Genomic DNA, 21,494 nt, shown 5'->3' on the forward strand with positions numbered 1-21,494 from the left:
GGAATGGGATAGTTGATGGTGGGGGCACCGAGATATAAGTACACCTGAAATGTCAACGGCAGAGCACGACACTCCCCAAAGAGATCTAAATCAGATTAAAATATAATTGGGACATATTTAACAAAATAAATTAAAATATATAGAACATAGATAATTTTAATATGTGATTTTCTATGTCATTCTGTAATTTTTATGTGCTTTAATAGCCTGTTTCTGTTTGAGTTTGACACCACTGATGTATACTGATAAGTAAATATTGAAGGAGAGATTATTAATACTTAGGGGGAGTCAAGTATGGCTTCCTATACATAAACTCAGCCTTAAATGAAGCTAGGAATTCTAGAAGTGAGGAGGTGGTATATTCCAGGCATGCAGGACAGCCTATGCAAAGGCATGGAGATGGGAGATACCATGCCAGGAACAAATATGCCAGTTTGGCAGGACCATAAAGTGTGTGTGAAGGTGAGCAATGTAAAGTAAGACTGGAAAGGTAGGATAGAGTCATTGTTAAGAGGTTTAAATGTCAGATAAGAAAATCCTATTGTGTACTAGACTCAATGAGGAATCACTGAAAATTCTTAAGCAGAAGACTAATATGGTCAAAATTATGCTTTAGAAATATGATTTTTTTAGGGGCAGTTAGGTGGCACAGTGAATAGAGCACCAGCCCTGGAGTCAGGAGGACTGAGTTCAAATCCAGCCTCAGACACTTAACACTTACTAGTTGTGTGACCTTGGGCAAGTCACTTAACCCCAATTACCCCTCCAAAAAAAGAAGTATGATTTTTTGGGGGGAGCATTTATGTGGATAGTGGGCCAGGGGAGAGAAGAGCCTGGAAGCAAGAAAACCAATTAAGAGTCTGGTCTTGTTTAGATTTCATCATTGTTTCCCAGGGAGGGAGCTTCCTCTATTAACACAAATTGACACCTGCCTTGAATCTAATAGTCTTGGAGTTTTGCCTGGAGCACTAAAGCTTGCCCCGAGTTACAGTCAGTATGTATCAGAGACAAGACTTGAACCCAGATCTTCCTAACTCCGAGGCTAGCTCTCTGTCCACTATGTCGTTATGCTATCTCTTATGCATTTTGTTAGCAGGGAGTCAATACATTAACATCTGTTTCACTCTGGGATGCATTTAAAATACCTATTGCCTATTGGGTTGTTATATAATATAATGGTTTTACTTTCAAGATGATGAAATGATCAATGCCAATCATTATCAGTTTAATCATCAGTAGAAAAAATGAAATGAAAATTTAAAAGACATGATATTTTGACTTTGGACTGCTTCAGTTACTTTGTCCAAGAGGGCGGAGAAATAAATGCTGCCAGTATATATGCTAATACAATGAAGCAAGTTAAGATAGGAACAGAACCTTTCATGATGGTGCTGAATCTAACACACACATGTCTGTATGTATACATTTTGTATATGCGTATGTATACATGTGTATATGTATACATACATGTATGTATGAAGCAGGTACTATCCTGATGTGGGTTTTGATCTGAGTATTTCCACATCACAGATAAACTTTAGTTTAAAGGAAATTCCAGGAACCTATAGTGACAGAATTATTTCAGAAACACCTTCCCTGCTCCCCCTCACATACCTCACACCTAATAATGTAGACAGCAAGCTTTTTGGGGAAATAGGGATTATGTCTTGTCTTACCATGATGCCTTGCACATGTTGTACAGAACCCTCCCCTCCCCCCAAAAGTTTGATGAATACATGGATGTCAGAATTTAGAACAGGAGAGGGCAGAGCCAACATGATATATTAGAGACAGCTAGCCAACGGAACTCTCCCAACATTCCCCTCCAAACAACCAAATCACTCCTCAAATGAAGGGGTTAAAATAACTCCCTGAATCAAATTTTGGAGCAGCAGAGTCAACAAGAGGTTAGAGTGAGACATTCTTCCAGCCTAAGACAATTTAGGAGGTTGGCAGGAGAATTCTCTGACACTGGAGTGGGCATTGGCCCAGAGTTTGGCAGCATCCTGGACCTTGGAGATGGCTGAGACAGCTCGGCAGAAACAACATAGGGAACTCTCAACTTCAGGCAGTAAGGGTGGTCAGAAAGAGATTACAGGGGCCTCTTTGCTGGCATTGGGTACAAATGACTCTGAATGGCAACTCGATTGCCCATATGTAGTTCTGGGTCACAGTTCCAGAGCAGAGAGGAGTATTTATGGTTGTTCACAAGGGAATAGGGGCCCTGGTCACAGTTCCAGGACCAAGTTGAGTGCTAACATTTGTGGCTGCGGGGCAGCAGTGTAAAGACCAGAGTGCACACCAGGAGAGCAGTCAAACGTCTCCCTGGTTCACACCACTTTGGAAACACTGAAAACTTGCAGTGTCCCAGAGTTAAATCTGAAAACAGCAGCCTAAAAAAATGCTTAAGCTTGGGACAATGTCTTATCACACCCATGTGATCAAAACCCAACTTCAACATTCAAAGTCAAGAAAGAGTTTGGGGGGGGGACGGCCAGGTAGCAAAGCGAGTAAGAGCACTGGCTCCAGTGTCGGGATGAATTGAATCAAATCCGGGCTCAGATACTCAGCACCACACCCAGAAATAATAACTGGCCGTGTAACCTTGAGCAAGTTACTTAACCCCAATTGCTTAGGGGCGGCCAGGTGGCTCAGCGAGTAAGAGCACCGGCTCCAGTGTCGGGATGACCTGGGATCGAATCCGGGCTCAGACACTCAGCACCACACCCAGAAATAACTGGCCATGCAACCTTGAGCAAGTTATTTGACCCCGATTGCTTAAAAAAAAAAGAAAGAAAAAAAGAAATAGTTGGGGAAAAATGAGAAAACAACAACAACAAAAGAATTTCACCATAACAAGCTATTACAGAGACTGTGGAGACCAAGACACAAACTCAGAAGAAGACAATAATGTGAAAACATCTAAAAGCTCAAAGAAAAATGCTAACAGTACACAAGCTCAAAAAGAATTCATGGTAGAGTTAAAGAAAGAGATGAGTGGTAGAGAAAGAATTGGGAAAAAATAAGAATGACGCAAGACAATTATGAAAAGAGAACCAATAGCATGATGAAAGAGGCACAAAAATATCCTGAAGAAAAGAATAGCTTAAAAAAAACAGAAATGGCTGAATGGTAAAAGAGGCACCACAAAAAAAGAACCTGAAAAAAATAACACCTTAAAAAACAGAATTGGTCTAAAGGCAAAAGAAGCACAAAAATCCACTGAAGAAAAGAACTTCTTAAAAAGCAGAATTGGTCAATGGAAAAACAGGTATAAAAGCTCACTGAAAAGCTTTCATAAGCTCTTAGAAAATAATTCCTTAGAAATTAGAATTGGGTGAGTGGAAGCTAAAGACTCTATGAGACATCAAGAAACAATAAAACAGTCAGAAGAATGAAAAATATAAGAAAGTGTGAAATACCTTATCAGAAAAACAACTGACTTGGAAAACAGAATGAGGAGAGATAATTTAAGAATCAATCACTAGATTAAATTAGATTACATTAAATATATTTATAAAAAAATTTGAATTGGGTGAATTAAATTAAAATTGGATTACCTGAAAGTCATGATCAAAAAAGAGCCTAGGAATCATATTTCAAGAAATTATAAAGGAGAACTGCCCTGACATCCAGATCCAGAGAGATTCAGGGTAAAATAGAAATTTAAAGAATCCATTGATCACCTCCTTAAAGAGATACTAAAATGAAAACTTCCAGGAATATTATAACCAACTCCCAGGTTAAGGAGAAAATACTATAAGCGGCTAGAAAGAAAGAATTTAAATGTCATGAAGTCACAGTTAAGGGCACACATGATTTAGCAGCTTTCATGCTAAAGTAGTGGAAGGTGTGGAATGTGATATTCTAGAAGGCAAAGGAGCTAGAATTATTTTATTTTACTTTTTTTAAAGCAATCAGGGTTAAGTAACTTGCTCAAGGTTACATGGCCAGGTGTTTCTGGGTGGGTGCTAAGTGTCTGAGCCTGGGATTCGATCTCCAGGTCTTCTCAACACTGGAGCTGGTGCTCTTACTTGCTGTGCTACCTGGCTGCCCCAGGAGCTAGAATTATAACCACAAATAACCGATCCAGCAAAAAAGAGATATTTGTGAAATAGAGGACTTTAAGGCATTCCTGATGAAAAGGTCAGAGATGAATAGAAAATCTGACATAAGACTCAAGAAAAGAATAAAAAGATAAGAATGAAAGAGTTAATTGTAAGGGAGTCAATAAAGTTAAGCTATATGGGAGGATGATACATGTAACTCCTAAGAATTTTATTATTATTAGGCAGTTAGAAGGAATCTTACATAGACAGGGGGCATAGGTATGACTTGGTTATGTTATGTTGAGATTATCTCTTAAAAAAAAGTGAAGGGGTGAGAAAGAGGGATGCATTGAGAGGAGGAGGAAGGGAGAGGGAGCATGGGGAAAATTTTCTCACATAAAAGATGTGCGAGGAAGAACTTTTATAATGGGGGTGAAAGAGGCAGGTATTGTGAGCAATGCAATCTATCTTAATAAGGAAACAGAAGGGGAAGAGGATAAGAGTAGGGAAGATGATAAAAGTGAGGGCAGATTAAGGGAAGCAGTGGTCAAAAGCAAAACAGATTTTTGGGGACTGATAGGATAAAAAGAGAGAGAAGGATAAACAGAAGATTATAGGATGGAGGGAAATGCAGTTAGTAATCATAACTGAGTGTGAATGGGATGAGCTCACCCACAAAACAGAAGCAGATAGTAGAATGGATTAGAAACCACAGTCCAACAGTATGTTGTTTATAAGAGACATACTTGAAACAGAAAGACAGATAAAGACACCATAAAAGGCTGGAGGAGAATTTATTATGCTTCAGCTGAAGTAGCAGTCATGATCTCAGACAAAGCAAAAGCAAAAATAGATCTAATTAAAAGAGATAAACAAGGAAGCTACACTTTGCTAAAAGGTACAATGAAATAATAACAAAAAATTTTAAGGACAAATTTCTCTGATAAAGGCTTTATTTCTCAAATATATATAGACCTGAGTCAAATGTATAAAATAAGAACCATTACTCAATTGGTAAGTGGTCAAAGAATATGAACAGGCAGTTTTCAGAAGAAGAAATCAAAGCTATGTATAGTCATATGAAAAGATTACCTAAACTACTATTGATTAGAGAAATAGAAATCAAAACAACTCTGAGGTACTACTTCACATCTATCAGATATGACAAATGCTGGAGGGGAACAGGGAAAACTGGCAGACAAATTGTTGGTGGAGTTGTGATCTGGTCCAATCACTCTAGAGAACAATGGTGGAATTATGCCCAAAGAGCTATACCCCAAAAAGATCAAAGAAAAAGGAAAAGGACTTATATGTACAAAATATTTATAGCAGCTCTTTTTGTGCTGGAAAAGAATTGAAAATTGGGGAGATACTCATCATTTAAGAAATAGCTGAACAAGTTGTTCTGTATGATTGTGATGAATGATGAGTGGGGGTAGTTTTAGAAAAAAAAACATGGCAACACCAATTATGAATTGATGCAAAGTGAAGTGAGAAGAACCAGGAGATCATTGTGAACAATCACAGCAATATTGTAATGATGATCAACTGTGAAAGACCTGGCTACTCTGATCACTATAATGATCTAAGACAACTCCAAAGAATTCATGATGAAAAAAATATTCTCCATGTCCAGAGAGAGAACTGATGAACTCTGAGTGCAAATTGAAATATAATTTCCTCAATTTCTTAATTTTCCTGCTTTTTTGTGCTATTGACAATATGGAAATATGTTTTGTATGATTTCACATGTATAATCAATAATATTTTTCTTACTTTTTCAGTGGGTTGGGAAGGGGTGGGAGGAGGGTGAGAATTTGGAACTCAAAATGTTTTTTGAAAGCTGCAAACAAATAATACATAAAAAATCTAGAAGAGGAAAGGATTTTAGAAGTTATTTAGTCCAACCTTTTCATACTATGTACAAGGAAATGGAAAGTTGGAATGGTTAAATAGCTTCTTTTTGAGACCCCCCCCCAAATAGTAAGTGACAGACTGATTATAAATCTAGAGTTGGAAAAGACCTTAGGGACCATTCAATCCAAGTCCCTCATTTTACAGAGGAGGAAACTGAGGGATGTTAGAGATTTGTCCAAGGTCGCCCTGGCAGTAAGCATCAGAGGTGGGGAAAATAATAACACTTACCTCTCAGGGTTGTTGTAAGGACCAAATGACAATAATTGTAAAGTGCTTAGCAAACTACCTGGTACATACTAAGTGCTATATAAATGTCTTTATAATAATAATTATTATTATTGCTTTGCAAATGCTTTATCATTCATCCAGACCATGCATCAGTCCTCAATGTGGTGGCTAGGTGGTATAGTGAATACAGTGTGTGCTGACTCTGGAGTCAGGAGACCGGAATTCAAATTCAGCCTCAGACACTTTCTAGCTGTATGACCCTGGGCAAGTTGCTTAACCTTTACATAGCTCAGTTTCCTCAGCTGTAAAGTAGGGATGATGATAATAGCACTTACCTTCCAGGGCTGTTGCGATAACCAAATAAAAGAATATTTGTAAAGCATCTCATAAACCCCAAAGTGATACAGATGTTATTTATTAGTAGTACAATGAACATATTTAAACTTTTTCAAAAGGTGTTTTAAGCTTCTATCATCTCAAGTTATGTTTTCAGACTATCTTTCTTAAAGCTCACTTACTCATATTGTAAACAGTGTTTCCTTTTTTTTGTTACGAAGTCACCTTTCTCAAGGTGACTTTCAGGGCCTCCCACAGGTACAAGTATGTTGGGACTTGGAGAATATATCTTCGTTTACTTTAATCATGGCCCTTTGTGACTTCATACTGCATTTCCATCACCCTCTCGGCTGTCATCTTTCTAGAACGAAGAGTACCTCATATTTTCCAATCCATTTTCATGTAGCAGATTCCCATTTCCTTGGTTAGTTGAGTTCCTCTCCTCTGAACCATTTCTACCTCCCATTTGTCTTTCTTAAGATTATAGTAATCAGAAGTACATATGGTATTCCAGGCAAAGGCTGAATAAGAATATATTTTCTGTTTTCATTTTAATACACATCCAATATCCAGCCTACTGTTGGATTTTTTTTTTTTTTGCTCAGTACCTTATAGGTGACAGCTCTGGATTCAAACCTGGATTAAAAATCCCATCTCCAGTACTACTTGTATGACCTTGGGAAAGTCACATAACCTCTCTGAGCTTCAGTTTCCCCATCTTTAAAGATGAGAGGGTTGGACTATATGGTCTCTGAGGTCCCTTCTAGCTCCAGAGTTATCATCCTATGATCCCTACTTCTACAAAGTCTTCTACTTGCTGTGATAGTAATGGAATATAAAGATCCCCCTGTATTGGCTTGGTTTTAACACAATCAATTTGAAAACCAAGCCAATACAGGGGGATCTTTATATTCCATTACTATCACACTTGCCTTTCCTAGACTGTAATGTAGAACTTGGAGGCCATGTTCCCATAAGTATAGTTGAACACATTATTTAACCCTAACTGCTCTGCCATCTATTTTCCCACGGTGGAGTTCATCTGCCACTTTCTACTTACTTACGTGGTCTCATGAAATCTTTTTGTAAGCTTGGGTGCTGGTTTGATATTCTCTTATATAGAATTTAGTGTTATCTGCAGAACTTGGAGACTTTGTTATAAGTTTCCTTTTCTATCTGATTTATAAACAGTAAGTCAGCCATTTCCATCCTTATTCCTTAAGGAATTGTGACTTTTTATTTTTCTCCATGAAGAAGAGGCACTGTAATCCTTGTCCATTTTCAGGGCTGTGGGATTAAGGAAACAGAAGGTACTCAGGGTCCCTATCCATGACAAGTAAGCCCCAACCTATGGTGATTCAGTTATCCCTAGCGCTTAGCACAGTGTCTGGCGCTTAGTAAATGCTAGTTGACTTGGGCAGCTAGGTGGTGCAGGGGGTAGAGTGCTGGGCCTAGAATTGGGAAGACTCATCTTCCTGAGTTCAAATGCGGCCTCAGTACTTACTAGCTATGTGACTCTGGGCAAGTCACTTTACCCTGTTGGCCTCCATTTCCTCATCTGTAAAATGAGCTGGAGAAGGAAATGGCAAACCACTTCAGTATCTCTGCCAAGAAAACTCCAAATGGGGTCATGAAGAGTTGGACAGGACTGACATGACTGGTATTGAATCTTGTTGAAGGAGTCAGTGATAGATTTGCAGTCAGGAAGTTCTGGGTTTGAATCCTGCGTGGGACAGGATTCTTAGTTATGTGATCTTGAACAAGTTGTTTCACTCCTTGTAACCTCAGTGTCTTCAGTTAATAATGAAGATAATGATAGCAGATGCTTCAAAGCTTAATGTGAAGATGAAGGGAGATGTACTGTCATCTGTCATGTATATACACCATGCATGACATAATACAGGATAGACATGTATATAGTGCTTTGAAAACCTTATGGCATTAACATTTGGAGCTATTACTATTATTAATGAAGAATTTTTGGAAGTCTAAATCACATCCACTTCTCTTTCATTATCCGTAAGACAACTAACAGTTGATTTCACAAGCTGCTTATAGGAGCCACATTACCTGGTAATAACTTCCAAGGGCTATGTTTGCTCAACTGTTCAGTGATCTTACCTTTTATTTATTAAATAGATTTCTGTGTATTGATTTGAAATTTATTAAATTGGCCAGATAGTAGAGTGGATGGAGTGCTGGACCTGGAGTCAGGAAAACCTGACTTCAAATACTGTTTAGGACATTCACTGGTTGCGTGACGTTGGGCAAGTCTTTTAACTTATGTTTGCCCCAGTTTTCTTTTCTGTAAAATGGGGATAATACCTCCCAGGGTTATTGTGAGGATAAAGTGAGATCATAAGTGCAAAGAATTTAGCATAGTGCCTGAAGCATAGTACTATATAAATGTCGACCTATTCCTACTCCCACTACCACCTGAGTTCAAATGCGGCCTCAGAGGCGTAATGGCCATGTGACTTTGAACAAGTCACTTAACTTAGGTTTGCCCAAGTTTCATCTTCTGTAAAAAGGGGGTAATAATAGCACCTGCTTCCCAAGGTGGTTGTGAGGATAAGGTGAAATAATATTTGTAAATTGCTTTGCAAACCCTAAAGCACCATGAAAGTGTTAGATATTATTATAGATTTCACAACCCTGACTAGTTCGCAAGTGAGACCCCCCCAGGTCATAATTCCTAGAGATCTGCCAGAAACCTTTTTGGGGATAAAGTCAGTTCGGCAAATTTCTAGTCCTTAATAAAGTCACTGCTTTACACCCAAGTTTTCTTTTAGTTGGCAGAGATTGCATAGAAAGGAAGACTGTAGGGTGTGTGTTTCTGCTGGAAAATATGTAAGGACATGAAGAAGGTGCCCATGGCTCACTGATGGCAGAGTTATAATATAGAGGCAGATAATGTTACCTGACAGGCTAAGTTAAATATGCTTCATTGAAGGGTGGAGGGTTGCAATAAGACTTCTATAACTGTTCAAGCTCAATGATGTTGATATAGAATAAGGCAGTCTAAAAGAGAATCCAAGCCCTTCCCTCACAGAGTTAAGAGTCCACATTTTTTGTTAACTTTTAACTGAATGATTATTCTAAAAAGTACTAATGATGATCATACATTCTATCAAAGACATTACAGTCTTTTATTGGTCTTTAGAATCCTTGGCTCAGTGCACGACCACTAATTGACATGTCTATCAGTGTAAATTTTATTAAGCATTTTACTCACAAGAAATCTTTGAGAGAGGGTAGTATTAGGATTATTATGCTTATTCAATAGGTGAGAAAACCAAGGTTTGTAGAGGTTTAAGTGACTTGCTTGTATTCTTTTTTTTTTTAAGCAATCGGGGTTAAATAACTTTCTCAAGGTTACACGGCCAGTTATTTCTGGGTGTGGTGCTGAGTATCTGAGCCCAGATTTGATCCCCAGGTCATCCCGACACTGGAGCCAGTGCTCTTACTCACTGAGCCACCTGGCTGCCCCTATGCAATTGCGGGTAAGTAACTTGCTCAAGGTTACACGGCCAGGTGTTTCTGGGTGGGTGCTAAGTGTCGGAGCCCAGGATTTGATCTCCAGGTCATCCTGACACTGGAGCCGGTGCTCTTACTAGCTGTGCTACCTGGCCGCCCCTTGCTTGTATTCTTATGTACAGTAAATGTAAGAAATGAAATTTGAATCCAGGTCTGCTGGCTGGATAAAATCTTCTAATAACATGGTCTTCGATTTTTTTGGGCAGAAATTCTAAAATTCTTTGATGGGTCTGTGATCTTACTGATACCAGACTTCCCTCCCTCCCCACCCCACATAGGTACAATTCATAATCTTTTTTTATACTGTGATTTTTTTTGCTCATGTTCTTTAAATATTTCTCTCTTTTTTCTTTTTTGCTTTTTTGGAGGGAGGAAGGCAGGGCAATTGGGGTTAAGTGATTTGCCCAAGGTCACACAGCTAGTGTTAAGTGTCTGAGGACAGATTTGAACTCATGTCTTCCTGACTCCAGGGCTGGTGCTCTATTCACTGCACCACCTGGCTGCCCCTTAAATATTTCTTAAAGGATCTACCCAATGTTCTGGAGGTGTTCTTCTGGGTCAGGGTTTCTTAACCTGGGGTCTATGAACTTGCTTTAAAGAATATTTTTTGATGATCATTTCATTGTGATTGGTCTTTTTTCTAATCCTACATATTTTATTTTATGCATTTAAAAATTTTATTCTGAGAAGTCCACAGGTGTCACCAGACTATCAGAAGTGTCCATGACACAAAAAAAGTTAAGAACCCCTGTTTCAAAATTTTTAACTGATCTTTAATTTGCAGCCTCAAACTATCCAACTCTTCACCCTATATGAGTGATCTACCATTTTCCTTGGTCATATGGATCCTTGATGTAAGTCATGGCTAGTGACATCATATTTCATAGTCTTAATTCTCCGCCTCTTTGCATATATCTTTCTGTTGCCTTTTGAGTAAACTATAATTTTGATTTTTCAGAAGATTGTCTGACTTGTAAGCATATAGTGTAATTGGGAGAATAGAGATGAGGACAGATATAGGTAGAGGACTGGTACTTAATGGGTCTAGGGAAACTCCCAAGTGAGTAAACTCCCTCTGCTAATGCAGGTCACAACCTTCTCTGACACTTACAGTCACAGAGAGCTGACCAATGCATCTAAGAGGTTAAATGATATCATTAAAGTTCACTTAATTAGCATGTGTCTGAGTCGGGGCTTAAACCATGTCTTCCTGACTAGGAACCCAGCTCTCTATTCATCTTAAATAAGATATGTAAAGTGCTTAGCGCTTAGAACAGTACCTGGCACATAGTGCTTAATAAATACATGTCCCTTCTTCCCCTAGATCATATGCCCCTCATGGAGAACAATGGTGCTAAAAAGATGAACTTTGCAGGGAGGTGGCAGTTTGGGATCATTGAACCCACCATATCATTTCCCAGTATTTTCCCCGTATCTGTTAATGGGCTGCTCTTCCAATTGGCCCCGTCCTCCTCTCCAGTCTCATGCTTTACTCTCCTCCCACATGCTGTGGGATCTAGCTGCAATGGTCTGCATGCTCTCCCTTGCCCCAGACACTCCACTTGCCATCTCCGTGTCAGCACCAGCTGTCTCCCATTCCTAAAGTGCTGTCCCTCCGCACTTCTGAGTCCTGGCTTCTCTTAGCTCAAGTCATAGCTTCTGCTGTAGGACTTTTCTGGTCCCTGTCTCTTCTCAATACCACAGCACACCAGACTCCTTCCTCTCATATATCTTCAGTATACCTTATAGGCACCCATTCATATGTTGTTTCCTCCATTAGAATATGAACTCTTTGAGGACAGACTTTTTACCCTTTCTCCCGTCCCCAAGACTCGGCATGGTGTCTGGCTCTGGCATGTAATAAGTACTTAATAAGTGGTTTTTGATCATTCTCTGTCTCCTAAGTTTTTTCATGGTGGAATGCAAGCCTATCTCTGTACAGCTGTGGATCTCATCTAGCAGGACCTGTAGTAGATGCAGTAAGCAAATGTCATTCACAAAGGACAGACTGTAGAGTCTCTCACTATTCACAGAGAGTGTTTCCATTTGCATTTACAGAATAGCATCTTCTATAACACTGGAAGATGACCTTTCCTTGTCATATCCCTTACTTGGTAATGATAACAAGAAGATTGTCAAGCAAATATGTCTCTATGGTCATATCGGTCAAGGACATTTGTCATTCTTAATGTTTTCTTGTGGGAAACTCTTGAGAGAGAGCCCCCATGGCAGTGTTTTGCTCTACCAAGTCAAATACTTTTTAAAAAATCAGAGATCTGTAGGAACAGTGTGGTCTTGTATTCTACCCCTTTCAGTAAACTGTGTACCTATAAATAGGTAGTCTACAATAAAAACTCATCTGTCGATGTTTAATTGTTGCCTTTTTATATTTGCATTATGGATATGGATGTACATCATATGTGTGCAGGTCATTCCTATAAAGAGCTTATCAGAACAGTAGATATATGGGTTGGTTGTTGCTTAAGCCTATTTAGTTGCCATTTTACTACAATCTGGGATCTCTTATCTTTCAGCATCTTCTCCTGTTTAAGATATTTTGAAAATCTCCCCCTTCCTGGGTGACTTTAAAATCGTCTTGTTTCCAGGACACGTTTCCTCGGTCTATGTATAGTCAGGTCCAGCTGTTTTTTCCAACTTCTTCTTAAGTGGCATTTCCACTCCTTCATGTTGCACAGTGGGCACTGTAGTGTTGAATATACACCCATCGTCATCGATGATGAGAACAGATTGCTATAGAAACTCTGGCAAATCTTTTTTATATCTATCTGTTGTCCTAGTTTAATCTATAAATGTTTGGGGATGTATCTGACTTGGATGGATTTCATACTGAGCTTTCTTCAGGTTTATTTTCCTATTCTCTGTTTTTGGTGTTTTGTGAGGTGACACTGTTTTGGGTTCTTCATTCTTTTCCCCTTTAATTCTTTTTCTTCACAAATGTACTTGTAAACTAGTGGTATCTTAGCTTCTGTGTCTGCTCAGCAAAGAGGTCTAGGGTATGCTGTCAACACATTCACTTGAACGCATTTCCTAAGGGCCTGTACAAGGAACTGATCCCTGCCCTCAAGGAACTTACATTCTATTGGAGGCTAAACAGGAAAGCAAAAATAAAATAACTGGAGATCAGAAAACATATGGAGGAGGTGGTATGTAAATTGGGTATTGAAGAAAAATAAGGATTTTAAAGTGAGCAGTGGATAGAGTGCATTTCAAGATTAGCAGACAACTCATGCAAAGAGATAGAGGCAGGAAATAGAATGTTTTGAGAATAGGTCAATTTGGCTGAAACACATAAGTAAATATAGGAGAATGATGGGAAACAAGTCTGAACTGGTAGACATGAATCACATTAGGGAACTTTGAAACATTAGACTGGGGCCATTTAGTGGATAGAATACAGGTCCTGGGGTCAGGAGGACTGAGTTTAAATCTGGCCTCAGAAACTTACTAGCCATATGACCTTGGCCAAGTCAATTTATCCCATTTGCCTCAAAAAACAAAAACGGAAAGAAAAAAAAAAACATTTGGGTGAAGAGCTTGTATTTTATGGAGTTTCTTTCTTTTTTTTTGACCACAGTTGTGGTATGGTCAGGTGGGCAGATTTTGTCAGTTGTGTGCAGGATAGATTAAAGAAAGAAGAGGGGCGGCCAGGTGGCACAGTGAGTAAGAGCGCCGGCCCCAGATTCGGGAGATCTGGAATCAAATCCAGGCTCAGATACTTAGCACCTCACCCAGAAATAATTGGCCATGTAACCTCGAGCAAGTTACTTAACCCCAATTGCTTAAAAAAAAAAGAAAGAAGAAACTGTAAATAGGGAAAGAGGTATTTTCTGGTTTCTTTTGTCTCTTTTACATGGGTTAAAATTCTCTAAGAAATGGAGTTTATCAGAATTAATATCTTTTTTCCATTTCCCAATTTTCAGAGTGACTTGCTTTAACATACCAATTTGGAGTTATTTTAATTGCCTAAAGCATCTTTTCATTTTTTTCTCTCTTTTTCTAGATTTATGTTGATTTAAATTTTGCTCTAGGGAATCAATGAACTAATTACATATAGACACTTGATTATGAAATGATCCCCATATCAACTATCAGTTACTTCCAACTATGTCCAGTGCCTTTCAATTATCTTCTTTAAGAACATATTTATGATATATGCACAAGGCTCCTGAGTAATTTGCAAGCCTTAATCTCTCTCATTTCTTAATCTCCAAACATTTTCTTTTTTAAAAAATTTATTGACAATTTTTGCTTTTACATCACCTTCATTCCCAAATACATCCCTCCAGCCCCCCAGAGAGCCATCCCTTATAACAAAGAAATAAAATAAGAGGAAAGAAAAAGTTAAGTAAAACTAAGCAACATGTAAACCGAAGATGACAGCACATACAGTATTCTATACCCATGAGCCTCCCCTTCAGTAAGGGAAGGAGGGAGATACATTTTTTATTTTCCTCCTTAGGGCCAAGTTTGATCACTATTCATAAAGTGTGTTTTATTTGCTCTTTGTGTTCAACATTTTGGTAGTCGTTATGTATATTGTTTTCCTGGTTCTGTTTTTGTCATTCTGCATCAGTCAATATAAACCTTGCCATGATTCTTCATACTCTAAGAGTACGGTGATCTGTCTGTCACAGTAATATTCTATTATATTCATGCACCACAACTTGCTTAGATATTTCCTAGTTCCTTTCTCCCTGCTCACACTAGCTGTAGCTACCGCTACAGTTCACTCTCTTGATTGCCTCATAGCTCTCCGAGTGGATTAGGCTCCTCATTTTCTCTCCCTCAAGTCCTCACCTGCCAATTCCTCTTCCACAAGCTGCCAAAATAATTTTACTAAAGTGTAGGTCTGACTATATCCTGCTAAATAAATTCCAATGGCTTCCTATAACCTCTAGGATCAAATATAAACTCCTCTGTTTGGCATTTACAGGTCTTTAAAATTTGGCCCCAACCTACCTTTCAAGCTTTATTACTCTTTATTCTCCTTCGTGCACACTGAAATCCAGCTCATATTCAGTCTGCCTTCTCCCATTCTGGTGCTTTTTTATTGGCTCTCTCCCATGCCTGTAATGTACTTCTCCTTCACCTTTACTGCTCAGAATCCCCAGTTTCATTCAAAGCCTTGCTCAAGAGCTATGTTTTACATTTAAAAACAAAGAACCCCACAAGCAACAGCCCCACTCTTCTGATCTTATCAGCTACTAGTCTCTTCCACTCCCTCCCCAATTACAGTTAGGTGGCACAATGGGTAGACTGCTGTGCCTGTAGTCAGGAAGACCTGTGTTCAAATCTAGCCTCAGACACCAGCTATGTCTCTGGGCAAGTTACTTAATCTCTATTTGCCTCAGTTTCCTCAGTGGTGAAATGGGGCTGATAAAAGGACCTATTTCCCAGAGTTGTTGTGAGGTAAAATTTGTACAACACTGTCCCTGGTACATAAGAGGTGCTTAATAAGTGCTTATGTCCTTTCCTTCCCCTTATCCCCAACCCAATCATCTTTTATCCCCAGTTTATCTATCAGCAAATTATGTGCATGTATTGTATTTTGTAAGCCTCTCCAGGACAGGAATTTGGACTTTCATCTTTGTGTTCCTAGTGCCTGATACCTAGTAGGTGCTTGATAAATGCTTAACAATCGATCTACTTTGTCAAACCACCTTTTCAAACATAAATTTTGGTCTGCACGGCTACCTATATAATGAAGTAACCAAGTGTTAATGTATGTTTACTCGATTTTGTGCATTTTCCCATGTTATTAATATATTTTCTTTGTCATTCCATACAACATCATGCCGGCAAATAGTGGAAGCTATATCTTCATGGTGATCTTATGGCTTACACTCATCATGAGTATGGTGAGGGGTGATGGCCAAGTGAGTCATAAAACAAAATTTCTTGATGTTTTATGGAAAGTGATGATACACCCTCCTCCCAATTCCTTTTTTACATTCTCTTTGGAGAATCTGTGAACCATTCCTTCCACCTGTCTCCATTTCCTTATTTTCCTCTTTTAATTTTATTTATAGAAGAAAATGTCCATGTGGATATATTTTTGTTCCTTCAGTATTATATCATTTCATCGGCAATTGGACAAAGATAACATCCTTAGAATACTAATAGTTAAAAACTGATGTTTACAGATGGTCTAAAAGCTAGATGGTTCTAGCAGCTTCTCTATTTTCCAAGACTGTCATAGTCACTGTAGAGGCAGAAGGGAACCATATAGGATTAGAGGCCATTTAAAATGTTTATCTGTTACATGGACTTCCATGGCTGAAGAATTCATCACCCAGTGGCCAACCTGTTGGTGATGACTCTTGTTCTACTTGGGAAGTAGACGTCTAGTCTACTAGATAGCACGTCTAGTCTGTCACTGGGAAAAGACAATACTAGCTTTGGTTTTTTAAGTTAATAAAATTGTTATAAGACTAAGCTGAAATGAAACATTTTCTGATATGTAATTTCCAAGTTTGGACTGGTATTGTCTTAAGAAAATCATTTAGCTTTTGTTATTTAAAATGCCTTTTTTGGAGAGGAGGGGGATCAGGCAATACTGCTCTATACTCTAGCTGTCAAAGATGCTGATACATCTGGTCCTTCTTTCTTTGGTAGAGCTTTGAATCCCATTAGACATAATCAACAACAAATAAGAAACAGGTGCATACGTTTCAAGAGCTGAATCCCAAAATGTAGAACAGCATTCTTCAACTTAATACAAACCAAATAATGCATCATTAAGGCAAGTGGCATATTGGAGAGAAGGCCAGCTTTGGAGTCAGGAAGACCTGTCTGTCTATGACACATACTAGCTGTGTGTCTGTAGGTAAGTCATGTAGCCTCTCAGGGCTCTAAGCAACTCTCTGGAACTCTAAATTGTACACAAGTGTCTGATCTGCAGTCTGTGAAGGGAGTCTTCACAGGAGAAGTTCCCTGCATAACTGAAATCACAAGTTCAAAGTCAAAAAAAAGAAAAAAGAAAGAGAAAGGAAAAAGGCAAGCATATTTGAGAAACTAGGCATCTTGGCTGTTCAAATCTTTCTTCCAAAGTGTAGAAAAAATATTTTAAAGTACAATACGAATCAGAAAACCAATGCATTCTTTATATGCATATCTGTTCCCTAGTTTTACTAACTAAAAAGAAACATTTTTTTTGGTTCTTTCAGATCTGTTGACTCAACAGGACTGTTAAAACAAAACAAAACTAAACTCTGCAACAAACCAGGCTGTTTTCTAGGAAGCCTTTTGTAAAAGTAACAAAATGATGTGGTTAGTTCTTATTTCAGATCTCTTGTTAGACTGTCAGACAAGAGGTTGAGATTACAGTCAATAAGCAGAAATGTATTTGACCTGTGCACTAAGTAGTCTTGATAGCTAAATTGTAACACAAAAGGATCAAAAGCAGTATGTCAAGGTAGAGTCACTTTTTGGTATCCTGCTTTCAAATGATTACCTAAACTTGTAAAAATATTCAGGATGTCAGAAAAGAAGTCTTATTTAGGCCCCATTTAATGCATCTAAGTGCATGATTCGTTCCTTCCCATCCTCTGCTTTAGATAGTGAAATAAGAAGCCTGTAACCCTATAAATGGAAGTCCTCTTCATTCAGAGAAAAGATGTCACCAGTGGTCCACTCCCAACCCCTCTTTCATTGCTAACTTAAGACATTTACTAAGTTTCCTCCCAGATCACCAACAAATAGAAGAATGCGGGATTTTAGATATGACGAGATCTCACGTAATGTTGATTTTATATATACAGCCCTGGCTGGTGCCTACAACTTTGCCTGTTGTTCCAGTCTTAACTGTTCCCCATTTGTTCCTTTCCCCTGAGTGGTTTCTCTCCTTACTCAGAAGGGATCATGTCTAGGCATGAAAAGTTAATATGTATTTTTTCACATCACCTATCCTTATGTCAGAGCATGTTAATTGATATTGGCAGGGTGTGGTGCCTTCAATGAGCTGGAGACCAAATGACTTAATACATGGATGCTATTTTGGCTTTGGAAACACATCTCTTAATTTGACCTGAATGCATATAGCAATTTGCTCAAAACAGGCCAGTTATGTCCCTATTACTTTAGATTTTCCAGGGTAATGAACTAATACCTATTCCTTTTCAATCCTCCCCCTCCTTTACTTCCCAAGATGAGGAAGAGTAAAAAGCATGAGCCATCTCACCAGTTACTAGGAAAATTCTCTATTGTCCTCTGGCTGAGTCTTCAAAAACTACTTAGAGGTAAAAGGCTCTTTTTTCTATGTCATATTATTCTGGGTACTTCTGCCCCCCACCCCCTACTCTTATTTTTAGAACTTTCTTCAGGCACATTTAGAAAGCATCATTAAATAAGTCTTGTTTTCTAGTTTCTTTGACATACGATCCATGGCCACTGCATTTTAAACACAAACTGCTGGAAAAAGGATATATTGTACATAGGTAATCCTGGTTCCCAGAAGTGAGGATATCAAAGCTGGCCTCACTTCTGAGGTATCAGACTGAGGGTAACAGGTCTCAGTGCAATGTCATACATCCATATACATTCCAATTAAGAGTTGTTTTTTTTTTTAACATGAAATGGATGCAGCCATTTTGGAGAAAAAAAAAGTTAGACACAGAGCACGTGCATTTGGGTAGAAATGAACTGCTTTGGAGGATGTATATTAGAGGTGCAACATTTGGGGAGAGAAAGGAAAAAGCCCCCACAAAGAGCAAATTCACAGCATGGGCAGACCCTCTGCAGGGTGGTGGGTCCGGGTTGATTCGAGATTCCATCAGCCTGAATGCATGCTTCACAAACCAACCTGGATTTGGCACAGAAAAGAGGCGACACACTTTATAACAGCAAACCGGATTTGTACCTTTCTCAAACATCTCTCTGAATAGAATTCTGACTGTCTAGGGGAAAGGGAAGAGAGATCTCCACTCCTACTGAGTTCCTGCCGTGAAATCATGTGGAAATCAGAGGATCATAGATTAAGAGCTGGGGGGAACCTTGAAGGTAATCTAGACCAACCCTTCATTTTACAGGGGAAGAAACTGAGGACCAGGGAAGTAAAGGGACTTGCCCAAGGTCATAACGGAAGTAAGTAAATGACTGAGCCGGGCTTGAAAACAAAATTCACATCTAGCACTGCCTTCACTATACCCTGTTGACTCCCAAATCAATTCTTTAAAGGGACAGATATTTTCAAACACATTAAACAACAGATTGGGGATACCGTACCACACACATTTGAGAAAGGACAAATACTCTAGAGTATTCTAGACAGAAAAACAATGGCTGATTTAGCTTAGAACAAGTATAAAGAATACATTGAAGTAAATTTCTGAAGTTTGGACAGGAGAAGAATGTAAGTAGAGGAGGTGGGGGAGGGGTGTCGAGTTATTATCTAGTAATGGGTTATTTCATCAAAGTATTGTTCACTCTATTCTTCAAAATGCCCGTAGTAGGGGAGGTAATTTATTCTCGAATGTGTATGGTATTATAGATGAAATTATGGTATAGGAAATGCCTTGCCAGATTCCACTCACACACAAAAAAATATTCTTCCATCTTGATAGGTTTTGGGGTTCTAAACTATAATCAGCCCTTCATCAAAACATAAAAATAAAAATAAATCCTGTTATTCAGCCAGACTGGGTGTTTGTTGCACTAGGCTGGGTCCTTAGTACAACATCAATAAATGGCCACTTGTAGAGGAACATAGAAACATAAAGAAACCTATATCCCAATGGGTGTCCCCAGCCCTCCTCCCCCCATCCCTTGCCTCCAATTGTTAGGGGATGTTCTAATACCTGTAAGAACTAAGGAAAGATTTTGGAAGAATGGAAACCCAGAAAGACAAACGATAGAACCAAGTGGGAAAAAAGCATTTTTTGGAGACGATTTCAATTTTTTTCTCCAAGGGAAAAATAAGACAACAGATGAGATTTGAACCACTGAACAAACAGATTTTTGTTTTTAGGAACCATGTGGAAAGAGGCTTTCAGAAGGGCTTTCCCTGTTTACTGGAAGTCCTAGAGTTAGGAAGGCACATAGGTGTCTCTGGGAGGAAGGCCTTCTGGGATTACCTCTGATTTACCCTGTAGACATCCTATATATACGCACAATTTTTATTTGCTACCTCCCCCATTAGGATGAGAGTCCCTCGAGAGCAGGGGGATGAATTTTATCCTTCTTGATATCCCCAGGGTTTAGCACAGTGCCTGGTGTACAGTGAGCACTTAATAAATGCTCATCAACTGGCTGCTGACCTGAGAATCTATTAGAGAATGATAGAGTTAACATTATTCTCTGGAGAGTCAGCTCATCCTCATGAAATGAACATTTGTTCCGAGAAGCCTGATCGGCTCCCCATTTCTTGGTCCAAGAGAAGAATTTATCCGAACTCCAAGGGGACTAGAGATGAAAGGAACAGGATTTAAAAATGGGGTCTGAGGCTAGTCCTGTACTCACTGCTCTCAGTGGCGGTAGAACCACACTGCTCAAAGCTTTGAACTTGATTTCCTGGTCTGGACCCTTTTAGGGGCAGAATACTGGCTATCTCTCTTGTTCCTAATTTTTAGTAAGTATCACCACCTGGTTATGTAACCTTAATCCATGCATATAGTCCAGTGCTCATTTGGCTGGCCTGTCAGCGACAATGTTTAAAAATATGTTAATTCAACAATGTAGGAAGGATGTTATTTCTAGAGCTTAACTCCTCAGGGAAAAGGTGGAAAAACTTGCTCCAAGGATTTGATTCCTCCACAGTGAGCATGCCTTTACTCCTGAAGCTTTCTTCCCATGCATCCCCATACCTGGTGTGGCCTGACTTTTTCCTTGCAAATTGAAACCTTGAAAAGAGTTCTAGGGCACATGCATATTCAAGTACCATTAAAGAGGGATGGGGGCCTCTGGAAATTAGCATATATTAGAGACTTATGTGGCTTGGTCCTGCTGTGTTTTGCTTCTCACATGGCATCACTTCAGGGTATAGCTGCTTTTTACCCCTGGCATACAGTAGCATGCAACTCAAATTTATAACCTAAGGCATTTTCCATACTCTCAGCCAAATGAAACCCCAGGATTTGCCGACTCCAGTGAGTTTGCAATAGCACATCATTTAAGATATTTGGGGAGAGAAATTGGGCAACTGATTTCAGTAAATGGAAAACACCTATAGATTCCTTTGACCACACTAGAATACTCAAGGTCATTGAATCTGTTCTGAAATAAAATCCGTGGATTTAATTTTTTAAAAAGGGGGCAGAAGGGGTGGGCGTAGCATGGCACATTCTTGATATCCACACACTCAACACATGGTCCTAGGATTCAAAATCCAAAAAGGGAATTCGTTTTTTTGAAAAGAATTCATCTCCTTGAAATTAGAAAATTTGGCAGACCCGAGTCACATAGAGGACACCA

At 39.0% G+C, this 21,494-nt stretch overlaps 1 protein-coding gene across 1 annotated transcript in view; it reads right to left on the reverse strand.

Annotated features, from left to right (window-relative positions):
* The window catches only part of TRPM3 (transient receptor potential cation channel subfamily M member 3), a 732,143-nt gene that overhangs the window by 62,754 nt on the left and 647,895 nt on the right, over positions 1-21,494 (reverse strand).

The sequence above is a fragment of the Petaurus breviceps genome, unplaced genomic scaffold (assembly GCF_028583685.1).
Source record: "Petaurus breviceps papuanus isolate PSGF00001 unplaced genomic scaffold, PetGlider_PUasm1.0 118, whole genome shotgun sequence".
NCBI lineage: Eukaryota > Metazoa > Chordata > Mammalia > Diprotodontia > Petauridae > Petaurus > Petaurus breviceps.